This window comes from Galleria mellonella, unplaced genomic scaffold (assembly GCF_026898425.1).
Source record: "Galleria mellonella isolate WM207_F2 unplaced genomic scaffold, CSIRO_AGI_GalMel_v1 utg93, whole genome shotgun sequence".
NCBI lineage: Eukaryota > Metazoa > Arthropoda > Insecta > Lepidoptera > Pyralidae > Galleria > Galleria mellonella.
Genome location: NW_026442176.1, coordinates 6,094,943 through 6,100,942, shown reverse-complemented (window position 1 = coordinate 6,100,942; position 6,000 = coordinate 6,094,943). Strand labels below are relative to the sequence as shown.

At 36.3% G+C, this 6,000-nt stretch overlaps 1 non-coding gene across 1 annotated transcript; it reads left to right on the top strand.

Moving 5' to 3' along the window:
• The first annotated feature begins 431 nt into the window (after positions 1–431).
• Positions 432–513, top strand: Trnas-aga (transfer RNA serine (anticodon AGA)). The gene has a single exon. It is a non-coding gene; the product is annotated as a tRNA-Ser (tRNA).
• The last annotated feature ends 5,487 nt before the right edge of the window (positions 514–6,000 follow it).

Sequence of the window (6,000 nt, the reverse complement as noted above, 5' to 3'; positions counted from 1 at the left end):
GTTAAAATAATTAAATTAATTTGAATTTTAATTATAATTTAATTAAATTGATGAAATTGAAATAGAATTATTTAATTATTGAAATCTTTATGAAAATTTAAAAAACGTCACCCTCCTCGCTTCTAATTGCTGTGCCCGACAGGGTCTACAATATACTTTATTAATTAGTAACATCTTTATTAATGTTTAATCAAACAATATTGAAAAAAATATTATTACAATAATCAAGCATACGGCCTGACCTATTGTGAACAGCTATGGCAATATACTTATTCCGCTTTAAGACTGCCCCAGATTCTCAAGGCCTTGAACCGGATTTTAAATCGCTACAATACAAGATATTAGCATATGTTATACTAGTATAATTAATTATTCTTTACGTAATATCTTTAAATATTTATATTTCATGTTTTTGTGAAAACTCCTTCACGGCAGTTGTGGCCGAGTGGTTAAGGCGACTGACTAGAAATCAGTTTCCATCTTGGAGCGTAGGTTCGAATCCTACCAACTGCGAACTTTTTTTTAATTTAGTTGATTGAGTTACAAAAACAAAAAACTAAATTTAAATTTCTGAATATAACATTATCCAATATACGTACAATCACTATTTATGTAAAAAAAAAAACTAAAAATAATCCTATATTAACATTTTATTAGTTTCAACTTCTCAGGTTTATGCAGGATTATGGACAGCATTCAAGAAACTACGCCACATATTCACTTTCAGAATACCTCAAATTTGAAGACGAAGGTCTGTAACCAGTGCGTGTTGCCAGTGATAACTTATGGAACCGAAACATGCTCCTACACAGTTGCCCGTATACAAAAGCTTCAAATTGCTCATCAGGCTCTCTCAGGTAATTTAAAATAAAGGGTACTACTTGGAGTTTCTTTGCATGACAGAATCCGAAATGAGGATATCCGTCAAAGAACCAAACTAATCGACATAGCTCGAAGAATAAACAAGCTGAAATACAAAATACTGGTCACACATCTCGAAGAACTGACAACCGATGTGGAAGAAAGGTTCTTGAATGGCGACTCCGTACCGGGCAAACGCCGTGTAGAATTGCCCTCTACTAGATGGAGTGACGACTTCAAGTGTATTGCAGGGAGTCAGCCGGTTGCTCAGGACCATTCCTTATGGCAGTCTATAGGGAGGGTATAGTCAGCAGTGGACAGATAATGGCTGAGATGATGATGATACAGGTTTATAAATTCTCTATATATTGTAAAATTCAAAGGAATTATTTTTAATTATTTTTATAAAAAAAAGAAATAATTAGATACGTCATATAAGAAAAAGCTACCTCCCTAATATCTTAAATGTTTAATTAGAGCGAAACCTTGAAGATAATATATTTTTTTTTTATTTCAGTTAATATTTTTTACCAAAATAAGAAAAGCAAACCATTGTATTTGCGGGGATATGGAAACAACATTAGAAGGCCACGTCAAGCGCAAAAAAAAATTAAGCAAATTATGTTTCTATTTTCCAGTAATATGTTTATTCGTTTGAAAGCATTGAAAGCGTTTCAACCTTGGCTTGCGGATTTTAAAATAATAATTATAAATATCTAGCCAAGGTTAAGCGAGCATAATACGAGGTAATATGAACAATTTCGCAGGCTAGATAATATTTTAATAAACGTGATACATTATTTAAATGAGAAAATAGAATAACATAACCACAACAAACCCTTGTATAAACTTACCAGCTCGAGTACTTCTGCCCCACTCGTGTTTCTGCCAAGAAGTAGCATGAAGGTATTGCTTCCATGGCTGTGTTTCGGTTTGAAAAATATGGCAGTGAAACTATATAGTGCAGAAGCATAAAACCACAATCCTGAGGAATGGCAACGCATAAACATCACATAACAAACAGTGACACTTTCTACCATAGCTCTTTCTACAGCACGTCATCGACACGAAATTAACTCCCATACCCTACAGCCTAAATGGTCGCGTACAGCACGGTTTTAGAGATGTTTTATCTCACGAACGCTCAGGTTATGGAATGAGCTCCCTGCAGACATTTTCTTTGAAATGTGACGCCGAGAAACTGATGTCTCCTCCCATCTTTTTTTTTATTTTTTTTTATACTACTTAGAATGGCACACAAGCTGACGGCCCACTTGATGGAAAGTGGTAACCGTCGCCTATAGACATGAGCAGCCCATGGGCATAACAGAGTATACTGTTTCGCCCATGATACCCCCCATGCGTTGCCATTACTGAAGACTCAGTTAGTCAGTTATTACTCTGTACCCAGTAAATTGTCATACTTCGTCCCCCTCACCATCCCTTAACGTATGACTTAATTCATGGATTACCCCGACCAAACACAATTACCACTTTCAATCAGGTGGATCATTACCCCGTTTGCTATTTTAAATGACAATCATTATTTAAATTTCTCGATAAGGAATTTGAAACATTCAAAGACAGAATTTCAGAAGACATAACCTCACAAGCTGTCGACCCATCTTATGGGAAATGGTAACCATCGCCTATAGACATGAACTGTATACAAACAGCATACATTTAAAGGTTTAAATCAGGGGTTCCTAAACATTTAAGGTAACAGAACGCCCACCAAATACCTTTTATTTTACATACATACATACATATCTGTCACGCCTGTCTCCCATTAGGGTAGGCAGAAACAATGGAACGCCAAATGCTTCGATTCAAACAAACCTCTTTCGCTTCTTCCACATTCATCAATCTTGTCATACACGCTTCGGTTATTTTATTAAATTTGGTCGACAAAATTATTATTATTTAAATAAAAAACAGAAGCTTTTATTAAAAATATTTTAAAAGTATAATACACTTTATAGTTTCTTTTAATTTTTAATTTCTTATTTTATTTTATACTTATTTATTTTTTATTGATTTACATTACAAAAAAATGTCTGGTATAAAAGACGGACTTAATACTATATGTCATTCCCTCCCAGTCAACCTTTGGCAAAACAGAAATATAATTATGTGGTGAAAATTTGAAAATTGTTGTAGTACGTATCTATATTGACTTACAAATCACAACACATACAATGCAAAACTACCGCACATTATGTTTATATAAATATATATACATGAATACATTAAACAAATATTACATAAATATACAAATATATATCATAAAATATACATACAAATATAAATATACAGGGGGGAAGGGATCGTTAGCAATGGAGTTTGACAGTTACATTGTTAGCAATATGCCTTTATCAGGTCGACCTCCAAGTGGTACCCCTGGAAACCATCGTGAACAATTCTTGTTGAATTCGTCACAATGGGTAACTGATCTGCTTCATCCTCACCTATTACCCCTCACTGGTGCCCCGCCGGTGTATACCGATAGCGCGGGTGGGGTTACTATTCCATTATCATCCATTAAAAAAAATATAAATATACATACATACTTATAGATTTTATAGTATAATACCAATAAACAACGATTTAATGTGAAGAACGAAATTGTTTCACGGTATAAATTATTTCACGGTACCCTGGTTGCTTTACGGGACCTCCAGGTGCTGCGGAACCCACTTTAGGAATCGCTGCTCTAAATAATGCTACAGCCGCATGCTTCAGTGGGCGAGCTTGCATCGTTGTTGGTCACAATCAGCGCGCCCTCGTTACCCGTAATTCGATCACCGCTCGTTCGCTAATCACACATTCATTTACATACATACAATTCATTTGTTTCGCGCAGCGACAGCCGAATTTCAGTTCATTGTTTGACTGCGCCATTTTAGCGGCCTCGTCGGTTTTGAGTTCAAAGTAATCTGTATGAATTGATTCTATCACATTCGTCAACGGAGTACGAGTTGAAAGGAAATTAATCTATTTTTTAATAAACTAACTATATCTCGCGGTTTTATCCACGGATCGGATAAAACAGTTTTACAACCGACTTCTAAAAAAAGATTCTAAATGCGGTTGTATTTTTTTGTTATTATTATTATTATTTCAACCATAAACTGTCTGTCACTGTTGCATATAAGCCTCCCCCTAGGGTTTTGCCAGTAGTTGCCACGCTTGGCAGACGGATTGGCAACCGCAGTTAGGCTTTGGAGATGTTTTAAGAAGGACGCTACTGCCCATCCCTCGCCCTCCCTAAGTCGCCTCTTACGACACCCACGGGAAAAGAAGGGGTGGCTTATTCTATGCCGGGACCACACGGCAACTTTTTTTATAATGTTACCTCATAACTCCGTCAGTTGCAAACCGATTTAGATTTTCTTCTTCATTCTGGAAAATCGAAGTGAAAACCTGAAACTAAAAGTGGAAAATCAATTGAATAGACCAGTTTTAAATGACATATCAATATGAAACATAGACCAAATTTTAAGTTAGACCTTCAGAAATACAATTGTGAAAATCACATACAATTTGGCATATTTAGAATTGACAAAATTTTTCATCGTGCCTCCCACCAAATTGTTTATAATTACTCCTCTCCATCCAAAGGTTGTCTGGAAGATGGAAGGAAGATCGCTCTTAGCGATAAGGTCGCCCATTGTTTCCTCATTGTGATTATTTCTTGTAATTGTTTGTATTTATAATAAGTTTACTATTGCAATCTTTTGAAAGAAACAATAAAAAGTATTTATATATCTAGACAGAGGGAGACTTTGTACTAAAGTCGATTGCTTGGGTACCTTGTCCCATTCGTGTTTCTACCGTGAAGCAGTTGTGTTTGCATGGCTGTGTTTCGGTTTGAAGGGTGGGATATGGCTTGAATTTACTGGGTACAGAGGAATAATATCCGAGTCCTCAGGAATGGCAACGCATGGGGGGTATCATGGGCGAAACAGTATACTCTGTTATGTCCATGGTACTGCTCATGTCTATAGGCGATGGTTACTACTTTCCATCAGGTGGGCCGTCAGCTTGTTTGCCATTCTAAGTTGAATAAAAAAAACACAGACAAAATTTATAAAAAATATTGTTATAACATTAGCTATTGATTTTATAAAAAACCCCTTAGTTTTCTTTAATACCTTCCGTGTATATACATCGATTAGTTACAATTTTTTTTTTATATTAGAGATTATGTAGAAGATGGAAGACTTTATACAAAAGTCGTTTACTTGGGCACCTCTGTCTCATTCGTGTTTCTACCGTGAAGCAGTTGTATGGCTGTATTTATGGCATATGGCAGTGAATTTACAGGGAACAGAGAAATAACATCGGATCCTCAGTAATGGCAACACATGAGGGGTGTCATGGGCGAAACAGTATACTCTGTTAGGTCCATGGTACTGGTCATGTCTGTAGGCGACGGTTACCAATACCCATCAGGTGAGACGTCAGCTTGTTTGCCATTCTAAGTTGCATTATAAGTATAAGTATGAACAATAAGTAAACTGAGGTGACAATGGGCCGGTCACGTACCTCGAAGAACCGACTACCGATGGGGAAAAAAGATTCTTGAGTAGCGGCCCTGTATGGGCAAACGTAGTGTAGAACGACCCCCCCTCCCACTAGATGGAGTGACGACCTCAAATGCAATGCAGGTAGTCAGTGTATGCAGGAGCGTTCCTTATGGCAAATCTATGAGGGAGGCCTATGTTCAACATTGGACAGATAATGGCTGAGATGAGAGTGTTTAGAAATTTGATAACAGATCTACAACAGTTATCTATTTACTTTGCCTCTGCGGGCAAAAATTAATATTTGCCGTCATGTTTAATGAATAACCATGTTAACTCGTATTGAATACATTTTGCCCTTGTGCCCGAAACGGTAAAATGCATTGCAATGGGCAATCCCCCCTATATATATATATATAATAATATATATATCCCCTAAGTCCGGTCCTGGTGTTGAATATTTGTAAACCTCTATCGTCGGTATAAGTACTTACAACGCATTAATCGAATCAAATTATATATTAACTCGTGTTTCATTAACAACCGCTATAATTATATCGCGTATTTCGACGTTAACGAGTTAATTTTATAGAATGCCGCGGGAAATGCTAAT